The sequence below is a fragment of the Podarcis tiliguerta genome (assembly GCF_965153285.1).
Source record: "Podarcis tiliguerta genome assembly, chromosome: 3".
Taxonomy (NCBI): domain Eukaryota; kingdom Metazoa; phylum Chordata; class Lepidosauria; order Squamata; family Lacertidae; genus Podarcis; species Podarcis tiliguerta.
Genome location: NC_139536.1, coordinates 91,643,525 through 91,666,463, shown reverse-complemented (window position 1 = coordinate 91,666,463; position 22,939 = coordinate 91,643,525). Strand labels below are relative to the sequence as shown.

Genomic DNA, 22,939 nt, shown 5'->3' with positions numbered 1-22,939 from the left:
GTGGAAGAACCACCAGGAGCACACTAGACAGAAACAGCTATGGCCACCTCTTCTCTTGTTTTGTTGGACCATTTAAAAGCAAATGCCTTTAGGTAAAGGTTGTAGCCAGCAATCCTAAGCTTGAAACGGCACTAAGTTTCCCCAAAGAATTGATTGGCAATAGCGTTAACCATCTGTTGGGCAGGTAGATGGGCCCATAACCTATTGCCAGATTTATTTTGGAGTCAGATTTCACCCACCCAATGTGAGAAGGACTGATGGAATATGCCCAGCACTCAGCAAGGCACCCAGGATCCGTATTTATCTCCTTGCCTGTCCTTTCTCGTTGATGAAAATGGACTGAGAAGATCAGCATGGCTTGCATAGCAAATGGGCTCTTGCAGCAGATCAGAGTCATGAACTTTTGACTAGAGCTGAGCAGAAAAGGGTTTTACTTCCCCCTTGAGAAAATTGATATTCTTATTTTTCTCACTCTTCTAGAAAGGAAGGCCACTTTGCAGAACTTTCTCCAAATATTACCCACCATTTGTGTGTGTTGGTGGCGGGGGGAGAGCAGCTGCTCCCTCCCCTGCCGAATGGTCTAGGACAGGGCTTCCTAAACTGTGGTCCACAAGCTTCGTTCAGGTGGTCTGCAACGTGTCTGTGAAGAATGTTTACAATTGGAATTCAAATTTTAATACAATAAAAGAAATCAAAGAAGCAATGGAAGTACACATAGGAAATATACAAAATCTAGCACAGCTCACGGCAATTGCTTCCGCAGGCAGAAGAATGGTTAAGGGGTCTGCTAAGACTTTCAGCAGTTTTCACGTGGTCCCTGGACTGGGGGGCATTTGGGAACCATGAGCTTTAGGGCTTAGGGCTTTGTGGAGGATGAAAAATGGCAACCAGGCTGCCAAGACGGTTGACGATGCTGCCATTTCCAACCACCAGCACTGAATTCTTAGGGGGGAAAGAGAAAGACTCCCACCCGTGAGCAACTGTTGCAGAAGGAAAGAGCTGTAGCTCAGTGGTAGCACATGTGCTTTGCATCCAGAAGGTCCCAGTTTCAGTCCCCAGCTTGTCCAGCCTGCTGCCCCAAACCCTGGAGAGCGACTGCCAATCAGTGTGGACAATACTGAGCAAGATGGTCTGATGTTCTGACTCAGTAGGCGGTTTCATATATCCCTGGTTTAATCCCAGGAGAAATTTGGTGAAACATGTCCCCTGCCTCCCATTTCTTTGCCTGCAAATATGGAGGGGAGGGGAGAGAGAGAATTTTGGGACATTATTTGTGGCACAGCTCTGTAGTTTTAAATGTAGAGATTGGAGTGCATGGGATGCTTTCTCAAGGCATGGATTGGCAACTGATAGACAACCCCCTTAACCTGGCCTCACCTTTTAGTGAAAGTTCACTGAAGGGCTTTGGCACAGGACGGAGGGGTATAAATTCTTCATGGGCCCAGTGAATTCTTCACTGCAGGGAAGCTGCTGCCCCATTTCACTGAGCACCAGGAGCAGGTGGGTTGCTGTTGCTTGCAGGCAGGGAGGAAGAGCCGAGAGTGGGGGGAGGCTGGCATGGTGCATATGCACTGGTGGAGCCAATCTGCCATTCCTGCTGGTGTGTTGGCACCATGCTGACCTCTCCATTGCCTCCCCGCATCCCCTCTCCCTCCCAAGATGCAACAGCGACCCACCTGCTGGCAAGCCTGTGTAGCAGCTCTGCCCCACCTTCAGCCAGTGATGTAGCATGGTGGAAGGCACAGGGGAGGTTTCCCCGAATGCACAATTGTTAGAGGGTGCAGAATTTCAACACCTGATGCTGCCTCAGTACAGCTGCACACTTCTGTCGCTGGGCTGCATTGAAAATGGTTTCTGCACGGAAACCAGGAAGGGACCTCTCCAAATAATGGAACGATCCTTCATTTCTTATCTCTGTGGTTGCATTCTCCTGTGTGATGTGGATGCTGTTAGGCAGTTGAATGTGCATGTGTACTCTGTCCCCAGGCACCAGCAACCCATGCTATGCCACTGGCTTCAGCTGAGCACTCTCTTCCTGTAGCTGACCACTGACAATGACAGTCTTGGAAGCAGAAAAAGCAGGGAGGATAGAAAACTTCTCAAATGCACTCACCATATTTCAGCAAAGCTTTTCAAGAAGCACAGGTTTTGGACAAGAGAATCTGTTCCTTTCCTGCTTTGGGAAAAAAAACCAACCACCCAGGTATACTTTAAAACAACCCCATTTCCCTCTCCCTCTGCCTTTCTTTCTGCAACTAGCACCCTCCCCTCCTCCTTTGTTTGAAAAACAGCAAAGTTTCTTATTTTATTTTTAGACAAGTCGCAGAGTACTGGATGCTGGGGACAGCTGGAGTGTGTGGGATGTGGCATGCTATTTATTCTCCTCCACTCTGGGAAGGCAGCAGATGGGTGGCTACTCTCTTATGTCACAGCCCATCTACAGTAACCTCCAGCTGTTGGACATGTAACCAGTTTGACTGTCAAGCATAAAAGTAGATACCCTTACGTCCAATTTAAAAAACGTTGCATCCTAAGTATGCATCTCCCCCAAATTGCTGCTGTTAAGCTTCCGATTTCACATCTGTCTGGGGATTTATCATGTTATTTAAAATCTTTTTTTTAAAAAACCAAACCTTTTTTGTTAGAATAGGCTCTAGGTGCTTAAAAAAAGAAAAACAAATGCTTCCCATTTGTTTCTAAGTGCTTTTAACCAGTTATGTTTGTTGCTGTCCGTTGCTTCAGTGCAAGGACTGCTGTCATCACAATCCCATTGTGTCGATGGTTTTGTCCCAGGGAAAGTGTGCACAGGACTGCAAGTTTAGAGGCATCAAGCTGATTGACAATTTTGCAATGGTGGCACTCAAGGTGCTGAAGGGACTCTCTCTCTCTCTCTCTGTGTGTGTGTGTGTGTGTCAGTGTGCATATCTATGCCACCAGTGTTTGTGCAGAAAAATATACTGCAGCCATTGTTAAACTAAATTTATGGAGGACTATTCAGGTTCCAGCTATATGTGTGCAGCAGTACTTTTTGTAAATGCAACCCAGTGCCCTTGTCCTGTGCTGTCTTTCAGTACCTTTGAGAGGAGGGAGTGGGGTTTCACTCAGAGCAACACCATTACTCCAAGAGACTGCATTTCTAAGCCTCTCTCTGTGAATATTCAATAAAAAGCTTCCTGTAGCCAATGGGAAGCCAGCCAGAATCGCAGAAGGCAGTCCCCACTCTGCTCCATGCTGGTTTAGCACAGCACATGGGAGCCAACTGAGTGGGTGGCAGGGGTCCCTGAGCAGGCGGAGGGGGTCCATGCTCAGTTAAACAACCCCCAAGTTAAACTTGTGGCCCATGGGCCTTAGGTTGCCGACCTCTGATCTAAGGCCCCTTCCTATGCCCCTAAGTGGCAGTCAGCCCCAGAGAAACACTTGGAGGAGGTCTCACACTCTCTGTCAGGGGTCAGAGGATCCAACCCCACATGGCAGGTTGCCAGGAATGGATAAGACAAGGAAAGTTCTTACCAATGCTTTTTATTCAATATTCACAGAGAGAGGCTTAGAAATGCACTCTCTTGGAGTAATGGTGTTGCTCCGAGTGAAACCCCACCCCCTCCATCTCTCCCACTTCCTCATGAGTCATCACTACGGATGCTGAAAAGTGCCTTTTGCCTTTGAGCTCTTTGCTCTCCTACTTTCAATGCCCACCTAGTCCTGGGAGGGGGGGTCAGGAAAGCTTTCCAAGGGCACTGAGTCCGTCAGCTGTCTCCCCCCTGGTGCTTCCTCCTCCTCCTCCTCCTCCTCCTATCCCATTATTTCCCAGCTTTCCCCCGCACCTGCCTCTGAGCTGTGACCTCCCTCAAACCCCTGTTGTAATTCTGAACTGTCTCCTTCTTCTCTGGAAGAAGGTCAGGCTGGGGAAGTGGTCTTGACCATTCCTCCTCTGCCCAGTCCCTGACACTCTCACATCTCCCCCTGCTTCAGCCAGGTTTGAATTCCTCCCCAACATTGCGCCAGCTCTTAATCACAGCCTATGCAATAAAAAATATAAAAATGTTAAATTGCCAAATGTTATGTTAAAGATTCTTGCTTCTGCTTGCACGTAGTATTCTGGGACCTGCTCCAAAGCCCGCTGAAACTAATAGAATTCCTTCAGCTTCTGATTGAATCCGATAGGGTTCCATCAGCTTACCAGATGCTGCTCTACGATATGACTCGCCTTGTGCTAGCTTTAGTCGCGTAGCACCTCCTTCTACGCTATCTTTGGATATACTCAATACATCACTTCTTCCTTAAAGGGTGTTTTGGGGATCTGGAGATTCGCTGTTTCTGACACAGTGAGGAGTACAGCCGGGCTCGGAATCTGATAAAAGTTAGGCGGTTTTAACGCTCAGAAGCAGGTACCCAAGGGTGGATGCAGACTTGATTTTACAAGTACATCTGTTCTGTTTATTTTTGCTTCTTTGCGGCATTATCAACTTCTGCTCCATATGGATGATCCATATTGTGCCTTGGTAAAATGATACCACATTATGCTTTTATGCTTTTATCATCAAACACTACTCATGAGGGGAGGGAGGAAATCACCAGGTTTTACCTACTTTCATCTGTTCAGTTTAGTTCCCCCCAAAACTTTATTTTGAATAAAACACCTAAAATAAATGTAATATATGTAAATGAATAAAAACTAAACTTCATAGATTAAAACCCCCCACATGTTCTTCCCATTTCTGTCAAACAGATACTCTGTGTGTGTGTGTTTAATTTTCTATAAAAAAATCAATAGCAAATGTACTGATTTCACAGTCAGTCCTGGAATACAGACGAACTCCAGAACTGGAGATAGTCATACTCCTAAGAGTCCTTCCAGTGTATTAACTTCTGCAATCTCTCTCTCTCTCTCTCTCTCTCTCTCTCTTTCTCTCTCTCTCTCTTTCACACACACTTAGACTGGGGAAAAAGTTTCTCTACACAGTACTTTTATTTTTGTTATTTGCTGCCACAATCTCTCTCCCCTCCCCACTTTTGCAGGACACACTTGCAAAAGAATTCAATGCCCTTGAAATGTTCAGTATACCACTATGCACTATACCTGTTGAGACACAGAAATCTGGAGGGTGTAAGAGGGAAACAGAAAGATGAAAAAGAAATGCCTCCTTCATTCTATGCTTTACCCACTACCCACGAGGGATATCCAGTTGAAATATGCATTTGTATACTGCATTATTGTATACTGTAATACACACAGTTATATACTGCATGCAGTATATAATCTCACCATCCTTTATAATTATTAGCCAGTCTGTAGTTGACGATTTTTTAAGTCAGGTGTTGGATTAATGCTGGCAACTCAACTCCAAACTTCCATGATGAAACAGATTGTATAGACATTTTCCTATCTGGGTTTAGGCCTGGTATGAGGACTGAAATGGCCTTGGCTTCTTTTGTGGATGATTCATGCCAGGAACTAGGCAGCAGGAGTGTGCTCATGTTGGTTCTGCTGGACCTCTCGGTGACTTTCAGCACCACCGGCTACTGGGGCAACTGGCTGGTTTGGGAGCTTTGGAGGCACCATTTTATAGTGGCTATGTCCTTAGCTGGTTGGGTATTCTCAGAAGGTCATGCTGGAGGACTATTGCTTGACTCATTGGCCATTGGCCTCAATTTTCCAATGTGATTGTCTCCTGCACACTTTGTAACATCTGCATGAAACTGCTTGGAGAGGTCATCCAGAACGATAGACATGGGTGCCATCAGTCTATTTCTCATTTTCAGCTGGTGCCCAAGAGGATGGGGTGATCCTCTTCAGCTGGTGCCAAGGAGGCGATAGAGATTCTGAACCACAATCTGGGCACAGTGAAGGATTGGATATGGGTTATTCTAGACAACGGGGAAGTGATTGGTAGAAATGCCAACTGGGGACTGGAACTCCAATCTGTTCTATGTAGGGTTGCACTCCTGTTCTGGGTAGGTTTGCAGTTTGGGAATACTCCTGGTCCCCACATTGCTCTGGGGCAGCCAGGTAGCTGCTTGGCTTGGAGAGTGCCTTAACCCAGTTTCAACTGATTTGCCAACTGTGCACCCTTCCAGGTGAAAGCAGATTCTACCACAGTTACAGATGCTTAAGAACTACACTGATTCTTGGGGAGAACAGCTTTCAGTAGGATGGTATGGTATCATCCCTAGACGTTTTCTTTTTCTAAGGTTTATGCAACATGCTCCCATAAAGGAATCTTCAAAATTATCAACCCAATCAGATTTTTCTCCCCCTCTAAATGTTTATTTTCAATTCTATCCATGGGGCATTTTATGGATTCCCTTCCTCCCCAGATTGCTATCTCCGTGTGTTTCATAGCAAATGTGTGGATTCAGCAACCCATAAGCTCAAACTGATTTATATGACAACCCGCTCAATAAATGGACACTCCAGAAAGTGGGCAAGAAGGAAACAAGGTTGGAACTGATTGCACTGCACGGTGCCGTTCTTACTCTCCCAGAAACATTAATCTTCCCGATCAATATATCTGGACTACAACCTGCGCACAGGTCAACAGCTTTTTAAGATCTCTGCCATCCTTTCGGGTTGCTCAGAGATGAATAAGATGGAGCCAGCAGCCAGGGAGCATTTTTTCCAGAGCACAGAAAAGTGCTTGATATCACCACTTACTGAAAGACTTATTGATTTCTAAAAGCGAACTCATCAGCCCACAATATCCTCATTTCCCAAAGGAGCTCTAATTTCCTGTGGCATGGCCTCTGCATTCTACCCATTGTGAGTGCTGGGTATTTTGTGTGTGTGCGTGTGCACTTTAAACATCTCGACTACTTGACAGCTGGTGAAGTTTCCCTTCCGCCCTGAAAAGGACTTTTCAGCTCCCATAATGGAACGCCAATGCTGCCAGGGCTATTTTCTCTCCAGCTGTGAGAGTGGCTTTTCTGAGGGCTCACGCAAAAGCTGCTGGCCAGCTGCTCCACCTCAGCCTTCACAAGGGCTCTGCATTGTACGGTGGTAGGGCCGATGGCTTCATTGAGAAGGTCTTTTATTGGGGACCTCACAGGTCTATTCTCCAGACACATTTTGATCCTAAAAGAGACCTCCATTCAGGCAGGTGAGTCATGAGCCTTACGTCATTGCAGGTGCCAACTTCAGCTTTTCCGTTACAGAAAGGATGCATCCTTTTTTTTCTTTTTTTGGAAGCATGGATAAGCTACACAGAACTCTTCCAGGAAGTCATAAAGAACTGGATCTTTGATATAAACTGCTGTGTGGCAGCCCCAGTCTTTCTATGGGTGCCTTAAAATAGCATCAGAAAATAAATAGGCATTAGAGATCAACACTCTCAAGATGATAGTGCTATCATGCTGGCCAGAATTTTTTTTTTTTAATGGTTTAAGCTTTTGCTCAATCAGAACTAGCTTTTCTGAGTAGTGATTTGGCAACCTTCAATCTCAAGGGTGCTTGATTTTTTTAGTGGGAAGAGTGGATGTAGGAATTATATGCATCACATTCCTATGTGAGGAGAGATGTATATACTAAGGTTGTACGAAGTATACTTCCACCACCCCCCTTTTTGCCTTCTATCTCTGTGTTATTAAAAATTCTGATAGGTTTTTGAGCCACTCTATGCTCTCTCCAGTGTAATTTGGGATCCAAGCCCAACAAAGCTCTGCACTGCCCATTCACTATAACGGAAAACCTAAAAGTGGCTATAATTTCCCTGCCTTTTGTAAAAAGTAGATGAACACTGAAGGAATGGAAGCCTCTCCAGACTGGATTAAGTGCCTCACATTGAAGACAAATAGGTTTAGGGGCCATTCTTCCATAATCCCTTATGGGGGGAATAGGGTTTGTCTTCTGCTTGCCTATCATAATTAAGAGGTAGGTAAATGATATGTATATTTTTATTTCTACATTTTAAAAAAATGTAGCTTCACAATAGCCTTTGCTTCCCAGTGTTTGCTTGACTCCTCCAATAGGATACTACTACTACTACTACTACTACTACTACTAATATATTTATACCCCACACTCCCCAGCCAGAGCCAGGCTCAGGGCGGCTAACACCAATAAAATCACAGTAAAAACATAATAGGGGGGAAAGAGGGGGGGTGGAGAAAAGAAAAAAAACAATTTTAAATACAGTGGTACCTCAGGTTAAGAACTTAATTCGTTCTGGAGGTCTGTTCTTAACCTGAAACTGTTCTTAACCTGAAGCGCCACTTTAGCTAATGGGGCCTCCCACTGCTGCTGCACCGCCGGAGCACGATTTCTGTTCTCATCCTGAAGCAAAGTTTTTACCCGAGGTACTATTTCTGGATAAGCAGAATCTGTAACCTGAAGCATCTGTAACCTGAAGCGTATGTAACCCGAGGTACCATTGTACAGGTTAAAATGCAATTTAAAATGCAGCCTCATTTTAAAGAAGCTGATAAATCAAGACTATAAGGGGAGGGAAACATAAGGGTCAGACCAAGTCCAAACCAAAGACCAGGCAGAACAGCTGTCTTGAAGGCCCTGCAAAAGATGTCAAGTCCCGCAGGGCCCTAGACTCTTGTGACAGAGCATTCCACCATGTCAGGGCCAGTGCTGAAAAGGCCCTGGCCCTAGCTGAGACCAATCTAACCTCCTTGAGGCTCGGGACCTCCAAAGTGTTGTTATTTGTGGACCTTAAGATCCTCCACGGGGCATACCAGGAGAGGCGGTCCCGTAGGTATAGAATTATAGAGAATTATAGAGTTGGAAGTCTTCCTGATGATCACCTAGTCCAACCCCTTACAATGCAGGGATATGCAGGAAAACCGCAGAACCACCCCAACGCCACAGAACCAATCAGCTCACTATCGTTTAAGACTGCTGAAATGGAACCCCATTAAAAATACTGAATGGTTCAACTGAGATCTCTCTCAGTAGGTCTTTAAACCAACCTTCCATGATTGGATTCTTGTAATGCCCATTGGCATGGGCATCCCACAAGGGTACTTCAAGAGGCATGATCAGCTGAGAGACTGAGGAGCATCATGAGGATTTTTTTAAAAAAAATCTTCATCAGTATCTCAACAGGCTACCTTTGGACAGTGCTGTCACTCAAGGAACATGGCTAACTGCTGTTAACATGAAGCTATGTGCAAGGAATGAGGGTGGCAGGAAAAGTTCATGTTTCCAGACATCTGTCTGACACTGTTTTCTACCGCAACGCACAGTGCACAAACTGTGGAGCGCACTCCCCACAAGATATGCAGATGCCCACCAACCTGGGTGAGTTTATAAGAGGATTAGACAAATTCATGGAGGATAGGGCTGTTAATGGCCTGTAGCCTTGATCTACTGTTGGAGGCCATAATGCTTCTGAAGGCCAGATTCTGGAAACTACCGACAGAGGCGGTTTTAGGGTAGCACAACTGGTTTGGCTGCATTGGTCGCCACACTGCAGGGGGTGCCACAACAATACGGTAGAATGGAGTGTGAGAGGCGGGGGCTGCCAAATTTTATTTTATTTTAAAATTTTCATTCATTTGGTTTTTCAGATTAAATTTTTACAGTTGAACATAGACCATAAAAACAAGATTCCTTGAAATCTCCTAGACTTTCACCCTCCCCTTTGTAGGTGTTATTATGAATCATTTCTTCCTGCATCTTTTATGATGATCCAAATCTTTTACAACTCTATTGTGTCCAGAATTCACCCTTAAACTACAAGTGATATTATAATCCAACTGTTTACAATGGTCTTTAAGATAAGTTATAAATTTTTACCCATTCCTTATTAAAATTTTGCTCTTCCTGATTCTTCCGGTCATTTTAGCCATTTCAGCAGAGTCCATCAACTTCATCTGCCATTCTTCTCTGGTAGGGACTTTATCTTCTTTCCATCTCTGGGCCCATAACATTTGTGCAGCCATGGTTGCATATTATTATTATTATTAATTATTATTATTATTATTATTACTATTTATACCCCGCCCACTCTGGGCGGCTTCCAACAAAATATTAAAATACAGTAATGCATCAAACATTAAAAGCTTCCCTAAACAGGACTGCCTTCAGATGTCTTCTAAAAGTCTGATAGCTGTTCTTCTCTTTGACATATGGTGGGAGTGTGTTCCACAGGGCGGGTGCCACTACCGACATAATTAGCCTTTTCTGCTCCCTTCGGTTTCCGGTCCCTAGAATTCATAAAATGAATGTTTCAAGTTTCCGGAGGTTGCCAAATTTTAGCATCACACAGGACGCCATTGAAATTTGAGAGTCCAAAGTCTGCCTCTGCTACAGGAGGAAAGAGTGCCTTGGGGCTCAGTTTCCTGCTTGCAAGCCTGTCACGGGCATCTGATTGGCCACTATGAGAACAGGAGGCTGGACTAGATGGGCCATGGGTTTGATCTAGAATAGGCTTAGCCAAACTCTACCTTCCAGATGTCTCGGACTACAACTCCCATGATCCCTAGCTAACAGGACCAGTGGGTCAGGGATGATGGGAATTGTAGTCCCAAAACATCCGGAGGACTGAGTTTGCCTATGCCTGATCTAGCAGGCTCTTCTTACCTTCTTACAGAACCACATCATGCTGTTGTTGTTTAGTCGTTTAGTCGTGTCTGACTCTTCGTGACCCCATGGACCAGAGCATGCCAGGCACTCCTGTCTTCCACTGCCGCCCGCAGTTTGGTCAAACTCATGCTGGTAGCTTCAAGAACACTGTCCAACCATCTCGTCCTCTGTTGTCCCCTTCTCCTTGTGCCTTCCATCTTTCCCAACATCAGGGTCTTTTCCAGGGAGTCTTCCCTTCTCATGAGGTGGCCAAAGTACTGGAGCCTCAGCTTCAGGATCTGTCCTTCCAGTGAGCACTCAGGGCTGATTTCCTTAAGAATGGATAGGTTTGATCATCCTGCAGTTCATGGGACTCTCAAGAGTCTCCTCCAGCACCATAATTCAAAAGCATCAATTATTCGGCGATCAGCCTTCTTTATGGTCCAGCTCTCACTTCCATACATCACTACTGGGAAAACCATGGCTTTAACTATACGGACCTTTGTTGGCAAGGTGATGTCTCTGCTTTTTAAGATGCTGATTAGGTAGCATTTCACAATTGTGAATGCTTTCCTCTTGGAAGCAGGGATGTCACAGGCCTTGTAGATTTTCCCCAAGATTTTACAGCAACTGCAGCACTCCGGGGGATCAAATGTGGTGGGTGTGTAGATCCCCCATGGATTTTGTTCAGCAGTATGTCAAACGGAAGTTGCTGTCGCACACTGGGAGGTGTGAAGACTGTGACAGGAGATCCCAGGGTAAAGCTTCTGCTTTTCTCTGCCTTTGATGGTCTTGTGCTACTTTGCATTCTGTTTGTCCTCCTCCTTCATATTCTTGACAATGAATGGATTTGGTATTTGCTCAAAAGCCTCCAGTATTAATGAACTGGCAGGTTTGCAATCTGATCGGTTTGCTCTCTCTGTTTTAAGGAGACTTGCAGCTTAGCTGGGGAAATGGACGATTTGAGTAAGGTGGGCATCTGAAGCAGTACTGCAAGGGTGCCTGCCTCATAGAATCATAGAATTGTAGAGTTGGAAGGGGCCACGAGGGTCATCTTATCCAATCCCCTGCAATGCAGAAATCTTTTGCTCATTATGGGGCTCAAACCCATGACCAGTAGATTAAGAGTCTTATGTTCTACCAGTTGAGCTATCCCAGATGTCAATAACCAGGGGTTTCCAAGGCATAGGTACTGCCAGATAGAAAATTTGACTCCTCACAGGTGTGGAGCAAACATAATATGGCACTTTGAAAAGTCCAAATTCCATGTTAGAAAGAAAGAAAGAAAGAAAGAAAGAAAGAAAGAAAGAGAAAGAAAGAAAGGATACAAATGATTGAAAAATGCCACTGTGGCAATCACACAGGGTCCCCGGACATTTCACTGTCTATTGATCCCTGTGCCACCACTTTATTTCTCGCTGCCACCACCCAGGCCCTACTTGGTATAATACTGAGTCCAGTCAGGGTTAAATTGGAATATAAACTCCTGTTTATTGATTGGAGTTTAACAAGCATGTGTTTTCATAAACGGTATCGTTCAATTACAATCATGGGGTGCCTATCCAGTCCTATAACTTCTGCTACCTGCTCTCACTCACTAAACCACCTCTCAGATATTTACTTGTCTGCCTAGCCCCTAATTATTCCTGACTCAGCTTATTTCGCTACACTAACTCAACCTACCCCCAAACTCTAGCCCAATTCACTCCCACTCCAAACAACCACCCAACTCCCAACAAACTCCTCCCTTCGCCCCTCCCAGAGCTGGTTTTATAGTCCCTCTGACTCCACCCCCGGGTCCTGATTGGGTAACATGTTTAACTATTTCACCTCCAGCACTCTCATTTGTTAACGTCGCAGCCACACATCTTCTAAGGGAAAAGGCTTCCTTACCACCACATTGCTCTCCATTTCTGATTCAGGTCAATTTTTCTTTCACTGAACGATCCCAGACAATCAGGGATCACATAGCGACCAAAATAATGTCATGGTGCTATGCAGCCCATCGTACTTTGCTTTCTGGCAATGCCTCTGATGTCAGTTGAAGCTGTGTTGCTTTCATTGCATGGTAGGAAGCCTCATTTCCACATTACTATGGCAGCCAGGTTGACACTCTTCCTTTTGCAGCACTGAAACCATTTCAGTATGGTAAAGGAAGGCAGGAAAGAGTTGCGTTGGAAATGGAGCGATCCCCATTACATCACAACATTGCAAGGCAGGGAGCATTAGCCTGGTTGTCTTGATATGAGAACATTCACCTCCTCATTAAGTCTTCCCTAAAAAATTGCTGGGCAAAATGAGTGGTTTTTTTGGAATGAAATATTTGTGAAACTACACACACACACCATTTCAACTCACCTCAAATAATTATGCACAGCTCACTCATGCAAGTGTGGGACATTTATAAAGCTGAATAGATTATAATCCTCCTCATCTGCATACAGCAACATTTCACATATAGCTTAGGGTAATTAATGTTCTTGCAAGTTAAAGTGCTACCTAATTATTTTTCTTTTCCTGTCCTGGAGGGAAAGACGCAGAAATTGTTTAATTTATGAATACATTTTTTGAAAAATCAGGTCAATGCCAAACAATATGATGTTCAGTTAGTTCCTTGACATTACACTTTTGTAAAAAAGCATTCGTAACTGAAGACTTACTTTCTGCCACTCAACCCTCAACAGTGTCTTTGTCAACATGCTACTGAAACACACCCTAGAGGGACCTTTTTCATATTCACAGACTTTTCACATTAAGGCATTATCATACTCAAATGAAAGTGAAACTTTCTTTGAAAGTGAAACTTCAGTAAATGAATGCAAATAGAAAATCTGCAGCCTCCGCAGGAAGAAAATTAGTGCTATATTCTTCAGGGATTTGCAGATTTCTGAATAGGTTGCCGGTGGGTGGAAGGGAGCAGGAAGGGGAGCACAGAGAGAATTGCAATAAAATGGTCAATGTTGTTTTTTTTCTGGGTGGCGCTAGTCAGCATTTTATTTGAAATACAGTACACAGGGAGGTGTGTTAAGTGTGGAGTGGACAGGGTCTCTCCATAGAACTGTTTGTCTGAGAGTCCGTTGAGCTATTAGCAGAGCTGGTGTGATTTTATGACATGCTTGCGAATATTCTATCTGCTCAAAGCGAATGTGACAGTATAGAATGCTCACACACATTGAAGCTCTGACAGACTGAGGACTACAGAGCATATGCCTTCAGTGTGTGAGTGAGAGAGACAGAGAGAGACACTGATAGTTTAGTAGGGAATTAGTGAAAATTGATGAACATTAATTATCCTCCTTTTATTTACTGCCTCCAATTAGGATTACAGTTATGAGTACATGAGTGCTGGGAAAGAGAAGCAACTGTTCATTGCTGTTCCTGTTTCCACGATTAGCACACTTGTTTTGACTAGTTGTGAATATTGTGTGCAATAAAAAGGGAGAAGGGAGTTAAAGAACAGCAGCTTCACATTCCTGCTTCACCAGCAGCGTCAGCCATACATTCCATGATGCGCTGTGTGTGATTTAGAGAGGGGAAAGTCATATAGGACTGACCGTGCTAAACCTATTTCCCACAGTTAAGATAGCATGGGGCAGTGCTTAAGAGATGCATGGAGCATTGCATTTCTGGCCCCTGTCCAATTTTGTGTGGGTTCATTCGGAAAGCCATCCCATTCTGTTTCCAAGTTAATCTGCAATCTTTTTTTTTTTAAAAAAAATGTACAGTCATACCTCGGGTTACAGACGCTTCAGGTTGTGCATTTTTGGGTTGCGCACCGCGCTGAACCCGGAAGTACTGGGTTACTTCTGGGTTTGGGCTCTCGTGCATGTGCAGAAGCACTAAATTGCGCTTTGCGCATGCACAGAAGCGCCGAATTGCAATCCGTGTGTGCACAGATGCGGCACTGTGGGTTGCGTACGTACCTGCCACACGGATCACGTTTGCAACCCGAGCGTCCACTGTATATTGAAATTTACATTTAATACTGACTGTATCACAAAATAAATATCTAAATATATATGATAAATAATTGCACAGATTTCTAAACAAACTCCTTCCTAAAACGCATGTTTTAAAATGCAGTTTGGTACCTCACCCCTTTTCAGCTGACAATGATATTGCAAAACCCGAAGAACTGCAGCAATGGAAGAAGGATAATTCTCGGCTGAACATTAGTCCTGGGAGGTGCAAAACAGGGCGGTTCACATTGAAATTCACATGAACTGACCCCTAGAGTTGGTAAGGGGTATATGAGTGGGTAGAAGTGGAGAGGAAGCATTTTTTCTTTCTGAATCTTAAAGCATCCCAAATTTTATATGCAGTTTACAAGTACCCCATCCCCCTTTCTCTTTCTCAGCCCCCCTCTTTCTCTCTGCATTTTAAAATCACCAGGGTTAGGAATTACCCTCCCGTGGAAAAGAAGTGGCAGCTTATGATCCCTTCACAAAGCCAGTGTGGTGTAGTGGTTAAGAGCGGTGGACTTGTAATCTGGTGAACCGGGTTCGCTTCCCCGCTCCTCCACATGCAGCTGCTGGGTGACCTTGGGCCAGTCACACTTCTCTGAAGTCTCTCAGCCTCACTCACCTCACAGAGTGTTTGTTGTGGGGGAGGAAGGGAAAGGAGAATGTTAGCTGCTTTGAGACTCCTTAGGGTAGTGACAAAGTGGGATATCAAATCCAAAACTCTTCTTCAAAGAGTTAAAGTCATTTAAAAACCAGCGGTTACAATTCGACAGATTTATGTGTTGGTCTTCAGCCCATTGAAATCAATGGGTTCATGCACACTTAACTCTGTATATGTTTATAGCCTGTGACTTTATAAAAAAGAAATGCTTTGTAGGGCAAAACCAAACAACAGGAGGGCTTACTGTCAAGGGTGCATTTGATTCCTTGATTCTCACCACTCACAAGACAAGGCAGTGCTGTTACATTTAATCCCTGGGCCATGTCTCCCTGGAAAGGTGACAAAAAAAACTTGCAGGAATATAGAAATGTACAGTTGCAGAAGACCCCAGAAAAAGTTTTTGATTGATAGATCAATATGCCCTCAGTTTTTATGTCTTAATTTCAAGTCTTAATTTTACAAGACAAAATATATGTTTTCCACAGCTAGCTATTTCCACACTGCTGAGTTTCATCAGCTTGTCCTTCAGCTGTACCGCTGCCTTTTCTGATAGATGTTATAGCCGCCTACTCATGTTACAATATATGATACATTAACCAAAAATAAGTCATTTTAATTGGCTATGTTTACCTCTTGGTTGGTATGACATATGGTTCTTATTTTCAGGATCGCCGTAATTTGTTAAAGAATATATTGCATGAAAAATCACCCATTTGTGCCTAGTAAAATTTCTCTCATCTCACTATGTTTCACATGCACCTCATGCCATGCTTATTGCCCAAAATAAAATAGTTTAGGGCCACAATCTTCTATACACTTACCCGGGAGCAGGGATGGAAAAATCTGCCAAACTCTGTCAATTTCTCATTTTTCCAAAGGTTAAATTGGGTTCCCCACATTTCACAGCAGTTCATATTTATCTATCGATTATTATTTTTTACAAAAAGGACCCACGTGAAAATTCACCAGCATTTTAGAGACAATTTCTCCTAATAGACACATTTTTATATGTAGTTTTGACTGCAGAGCTTCGGACTGTAATGCAGTGTTATAGCATTCTATCATTGCTGCCATTCCAGTAGAGACCATCAGAAGGCTTTAGGACATGTGATTAGAATTCCAAAATTAAGGACAGCTTAGGATATGCTATCCTTTGTGCTATCAAGGATATTAGTCTATTTACCGGTATGCTATTCACATAATTTGGGTGGGTGTTCAGGTTCACGTCTAGGTTTACGAGCACATTCATGTCTTCTATCTCCATTTTCACTAGCCCCTTTTATGTGGGAGTCCCATTTGCTCTCATCAGCAACCTAGGTCACAATGGGGGTTGGGAAGGGAAGGAATGCAGATTTGATTCAAGCAGAGCATTTGCGTGTCTAGACCCTCAAGCTAAACCCCCATTAGAATAAAGAAATTCACACAGACACAGATTTTTTTGTTCAAGGTTATTGGGCAAATTTTGGCCACAACTTTATTGATTACAGGAAATGTGAGCTGTATTGGCTTAGGCATTGGCAAAAGACTATATCAGACTCCTGCCCCCTTTGCAGGAAGTCTGTAAGGGTAAACCACCCAAAGGGGAGCTGCTTCAGGGGAACCCGCCTGTATCTCCCCCGGTGTTCCCAGAGGCCTGACATGGCCCTAGCCCCTCAAGCGGACTTCAGACAAGATCCAGGATCCAGGCCTCAGATTCCTTTAATGGAATACCCTTGGACAATGGAGGGGCAGGCGATGGCTGACCTCCCCTCCTCCACTCAACAATAAGCCAATGCCTAACCGCCTAACCTTACAAAGTTGTGGCGATTGCTAAGAGGTAGGCCAAGTGGCCAGTGCCAGTTTGCCAAATGGAAAAATTTCTACCCGGACCCCATCCCAAGATGGGCAACCAACCGAAGTCCAAAGCAAGGCCAGAGGACACCTAAATTAAAGGGAGGGTGGGTGGGTGTTTGGCAGCGTGAAGCAAGTGCTTGGCACACGTCGTGCTGCCGCTTTTATACTCCCCCCCCCCACAATCACCCCACTCAAATTGATTGGCCAATAGCCTTGGGTAATCGTGGTGCCCCCCTGGCATGAGGGTAATGGCTCCACCCACGTCAGGGTGGGGGGACTGTGTTGAGGGCCTGCCCGCAACCAGGGCCATCTATTAATATGATCCCACTTTTTCATGCCTTGTCCCTACTGAGAGAGCTGCATGCACTGTGGTTAATACAAGTACTTCCTGGCCCTGAAACAAAATGCACATGTGTATAAGCTTCCTCTGCTGAAATGAAGATGGAAGCTCTCCTGCATGGAACTGAATGCACTGAGCAGAGGGAACACACTCCCCTCTATCTGCTTCTAGAATCCAATCAGGAACTCTGCTTCAGTTATTCTGATAACCGCTGCATCAAATCCTAGGACCCGCCGAGATTCCCAGAGGTTTGAAGGTTAATCACCACGCCAGAATGTTATAGAATGGTGCTTTATCATTTATCAAACAGAAGGAAGGGCTTGCAGAATGCTACACGCCGCGGTGCTCTATGTAGAAGACCTCTGGCTTTTCAAAAATTCATTTGTGCCTTATGGTGTAACGAGCGTTGTTGACATGCAACGTGATTCAGGATTTCAGGAAAATAACCCATTAATATATTGGGACTTCAGGAATATAATCCATGAATCATGTACATAACATGTGCATAACACGAACCATATAAAATTGTCTTAACACGTGGAAAATAGAAGACAGCCTTCAAAAATATTGCCCTAAACTGGTGGTTTTCTAACTCAGAGGGTTTTGGGGTGGGGAGTGGTAGGATTCCAGGTTCTTTGTGTTTTGGTTCTTGGACCGCTTGACTACTTAATCCAGATTGTGGTATTGTAAGTAACACATTTACAAAGTTTTACACATCTCCCTAGCAGGGTTCCCAACACACACCTGCCATATTGTTTACCCTAGTTTAACAGTTAGGGATGGGGAGATCTGGACACTAGCAAGACTTTTCTTAAGGAAAGAGTGCACAGTTGATTCAGTGTGCCTGGATAAAACAGACCTTGGCAAGAGAGCTGGCCCACCCATGAGGCAGACTGAAGCAGATGCCTTGAGCGGTGGAATGGGATGATGCCCCACCCACCTCTACCGCCACTGCGAGGGTTGTGCTGCAGCTTCCAGTGAGATCTCATCCGTGACCCCAGTACGTGAGACTTGGGTGATGGAGGTGGTAGCATCTTCCCACTTCACCTCAGGCAGCAAAATGGGCAAGGCCACCCCTGCTTGGAAATTTACCAGGGGTTATATTGTGCTTCGGCCAGAATAGTGTTTCTCAAACAGTGGACCTACCAGTGGGCTTTAGGGCGACATTCTGCTCAATGACTTCTAGCCTCTTGATTGGATCATTCTCAGCACCAGCAACTACTTGCATGCTGAGTAAAGATGGCCAGGAGACACGGAGATTAAGGGAAGGGAGAAGAGGATGTCTCCCTCCTCTGAGGGGAAGGACCAGAGGAAATTAAGAAGTTGGTTATGATGATGACTGAAAACGGGAATAGAAAGGAAGAGGATGAGAGAGGAAAGGTGTTAAAGGAAGAAAAAGTGAAGGTAAAAGATCCAGGAAGAGTGAAAATGAAGACCTGCACTGGTGCCCCGGTGGTATTTTTCTAGAAAAAGTGGTGCCAGAACTCACCATGAACACCTCCCCTCTTCTCTTATAATGGCAATGCCAGCCACCTGAGAGAAGCTGGAACTGAATTCGGGTGAGCTGCGACTGAAAAAAAGCCCTGTCCTCAACACATATGCCAGAGTTTCTCCTGCAACATGTCACAGATGCACAAGCAGACAAATTAATGTGCAAATATAGCATTTGAAAACCATTGGATTAACATATCTGGATGAAATAGTTTCTGTCCTTGGGTCAAGTCTGATTTAAAGATAGGGTTAAGGCCTTTGTTGTGATTAACCTTCATGGGTTTTTAAATATAAATCATAATAATCCAAGTGATAACACTTAACCTACCACATAATGAGTTTTGGGAGCCTCCGTCAATTAGTGTGCATGTAAATCCCGCAATATCAGGCACCTCGACTGCTGTGTACATGCCAAGTTTTCCATGTTCGTCACCGGCTTCATTGGATAATGTGAGCATTAACGTCATTGGCTCTGGAAAGACAGAATACTCTGCTTGAACAGAATATGCTTAATTGGAACTGCTGATTTATTGGCATGTTTCCAAGGGAACTAATTTGGCTTAATGAAGGTGAACGTCAATAAATGGTGTTTAATTAGAACAATATTATCAAACTTTCTACATAGTGGACGGGTGGTTAAACACTGTAATAAGCACTGGTTTTATCTTTGAAGAGTCCTGAACTCCGACTGACTTAAGGGATGTGCCAAAGGCTGGAAAAAATATATATAAGGCATTCGTATTTTTATTACAAATAGTGCTGCTCCAATCCAAGTGAGCATACTTTTCATTATTAGTCTAAGAATAATTCCTCCTGCCTGACAAGGCAGACTGTTGCCGACTAAAACAAAATCAAAGGGACATTCCAGAGATTACATATAGAGCTCGTGGTGCCTTGCACTCATTGGTAAATCTCATTTAATAAGATGCTGCTATTTTAAAAGGTTTGCTCTCTGCATTCACGTTTCAGTGAAGAGATGCAATCATGTTAATGCATTCCCATAAGCAACAGCCCTTTTTGCTGGCACAAAAGGGCATCTTTCCCCTCTCCTCTCCTCTCCTCTCGTCTCCCCTGCATCCACTGGCACAGATTTTGGGGTGTGTGCAGAGAGGCTGAAGAAGAGAAACCAGAAGTCCTGTAGCTTAGGCTAATGTCCACCACACAAGTAGGTGGGCACCACTGGATATCACCCACACCTTGCAGATCAGAAGGTTGGCGGTTCGAATCCCCACGACGGAGTGTGCTCCCATTGCTCTGCCCTAGCTCCGGCCAACCTAGCAGTTTGAAAGCACATCAGTGTAAGTAAATAAATAGGTACTGCTGCAGCAGGATGCTCTGGCTTCTGTAACAGTATCCCATTCCGCCAGAAGCAGTTTAGTCATGCTGGCCACATGACCCGGAAAGCTGTCTGTGGACAAACACCGGCTCCCTTGGCCTGAATGCAAGATGAGCGTCACAACCCCATAGTTCCCTTTGACTGGACTTAACTGCCCAGGGGTCCTTTACCGTTACCTTTTACACCCTGCAGAACTGAGAGCAGGATAGGTTATTGACAAACAGGGGAATACATTGCACAACAGGTAGACAAGATCCACCAATGTGCTAAAGAAGTGGGCAACAGTTACGGTCAGGATGCGGGGAAAGGTGATGTGGATGCCTCAGGGCCAGCCCCACCGATAGGTAGAGTGAGGCAGCTACCTCAGGTGGTGGATGCTAGAAGGCAGTGGGCCGGAGGCATCCCCATGGTTATTCCCTATATAGTGGTACCTCTGGTTACAAATTTAATTCCTTCCAGAGGTCCATTCTTAACCTGAAACCGTTCTTAACCTGAGGTACCACTTTAGTTAATGGGGCCTCCCGCTGCTGCCGTGCCGCTGGCACATGATTTCTGTTCTCATCCTGAGGTAAAGTTCTTAACCCGAGGTACTACTTCCGGGTTAGCAGAGTCTGTAACCCGAAGTGTTTGTAACCTGAGGTACCACTGTATTGTCCTTTGATGCAGGCAGCAAAGAATACCCAATATGCTTCGGTGTGCTCTTTCTGCTTCACGTTCCTAGCTGTTCGGTTTTAGACAAAGCTATGTGTTCCCCCTTTACTATATAATGGGGAACCTTAAAATGGCTGTAACGTGCTTCCCCTGACTTTCCGGAAGTAGTAGAACAGATTTGCAGGCACAGAATCCCCTCCAGCTGATGAAACCTGCTGAATGGCAGACAAAAACATTTAGGGGCTTTTGTGTGTGAAGTGAATGGGATTTACTCTCATCCGTAATCCATATTAGATCAATACCTTTACCAGGCCAATTAAAACTCCCAGATCATATTAGCTTCATACTTTTGGAGGGAGTGGTGGCACTTGTCTCTCACTGTTCCTTACCTTAAAATAATCAGGAGGTGGCCAATAGGGGCTTATTCTTGTGCATGCGTGTGTGTATGTGTGTTAAAAAAAACAAAAAAAACTAGCAGCTTTATACAGGCTGGTTTGGCTTTCTTACAGCTTGCTTGTGTTGGGAAAGGCATTGCAAGGTGAGGCCGTCCTAAAAACTACCAGTGCAATGTTGATGAGTTCCAGAGGAGTTTTCTTTTTCCCAGTGGGTAGATTTTAAAACATTAAATGATGCTTTTAAGTTTTTAAAAAAACAAAAAACAAAACCCCAATCATCTACTATTCAGCTTTAATAGACAAACAAACAAAATCACCCAGAGCTCTTCAATGCTCCACAGGCAGAGTTTAGACTGTAGGTCCTCAGGGCTTTTTTTCAGCCGGAATTCGCCGGAACTCAGTTCCGGCACCTCTCAGGTGAGCGCCATTGCCATTCTAAGAGGCATTCATGGTAAATTCCAGCACCTCTTTTTTTCTAGAAAAACAGCACGGGGGATCCAAAGGATTCATGTCACTCTGTCTCTCTCTTTTCCAATACCTTCTACTTTTCCATTCACTGTAGTTTTGCTATGGAGTTTCCCTACTGCCAGCCCATAGCTCTGCAAAAACAGAATGAATGAATGAATAAATAAATAAATAAATAAATAAATAAATAAATAATTCTATTTATATCCCGCCCTCCCCAGCTAAAGCCGGGCTCAGAGCCGCTAACAACAGTAAAAATAGCACAGTTTACATAAAATCACAGTCAATTAATTAAAATACATTCTAAAATCAATTCAGAATCAAATTAATGGCAACCATTGGGCTAGAGTTCTATGAGGATTACAGAAGGAGAGAGGGGTTCAGACTGTGCCTTGGCCAAAGGCCTGGTGGAACAGCTCTGTCTTGCAGGCCCTGCAGAAAGATGTCAAGTCCCGCAGGGACCTAGTCTCTTGTGACAGAGCGTTCCACCAGATCGGGGCCACGGCCGAAAAAGCCCTGACTCTGGTTGAGGCCAGCCTAACCTCCCTGTGGCCCGGGATCTCCAAGATGTTTTTATTTGAAGACTGTAAGGTCCTCCGTGGGACATACCAGGAGAGGCAGTCCCGTAGGTACAAGGGTCCTAGGCCATATAGGGCTTTAAAGGTTAAAATCAGCACCTTAAACCTGATCCTGTACTCCACCAGGAGCCAGTGCAGCTGGTATAGCACTGGGTGAATGTGATCCCACGCCGAGGACCCCGTAAGGAGTCTCACCTCGGCATTCTGCACCCGCTGGAGTTTCTGGGTCAGTCTCAAGGGGAGCCCCACGTAGAGTGAGTTACAATAATCAAGCCTGGACTGTTGCGTGGATCACAGTGGCTAGGTCAGGGCAAGAGAGGTAAGGAGCCAACTGCTTAGCTTGGCAGAGATGAAAAAATGCCGCCTTTGTTATAGCTACACATATAGCTATGTGCCTCCATAGAAAGGGAGGTGTTGAAGATTATACCCAAACTCTTAACAGACGGTGCTGGCACTAATTGCTCCCCCGCAAGAGATGGGAGTTGGCCCCCCAAACCTGTATCATCCTGACCCAGCCAAAGGACCTCTGTCTTTGAAGGATTTAACTTCAACTGGCTCCCATCCAGCCACAGCTTCCAAACATCTGATCAGTGTGTCTGGGGCCAAGTCAGGATGGCCGTGCATTAACAGATAGAGTTGGGTGTCATCAGCCCAAACCAAAACTCCAGACAAGCTGGGCGAGGGGGCGCATAAAGATGTTGAAAAGCATCGGGGAGAGTA

General features: G+C 44.7%; 1 long non-coding RNA gene across 3 annotated transcripts in view; it reads right to left on the bottom strand.

Moving 5' to 3' along the window:
• Positions 1 to 22,939, bottom strand: part of LOC310673456 — a 148,040-nt gene that overhangs the window by 76,240 nt on the left and 48,861 nt on the right. For all 3 annotated transcript variants that reach the window (XR_014509031.1, XR_014509032.1, XR_014509033.1), the window contains exon 2: positions 19,123 to 19,266. This is a non-coding gene — a long non-coding RNA (uncharacterized lncRNA). The remainder of the gene's footprint in view (positions 1 to 19,122; positions 19,267 to 22,939) is intronic.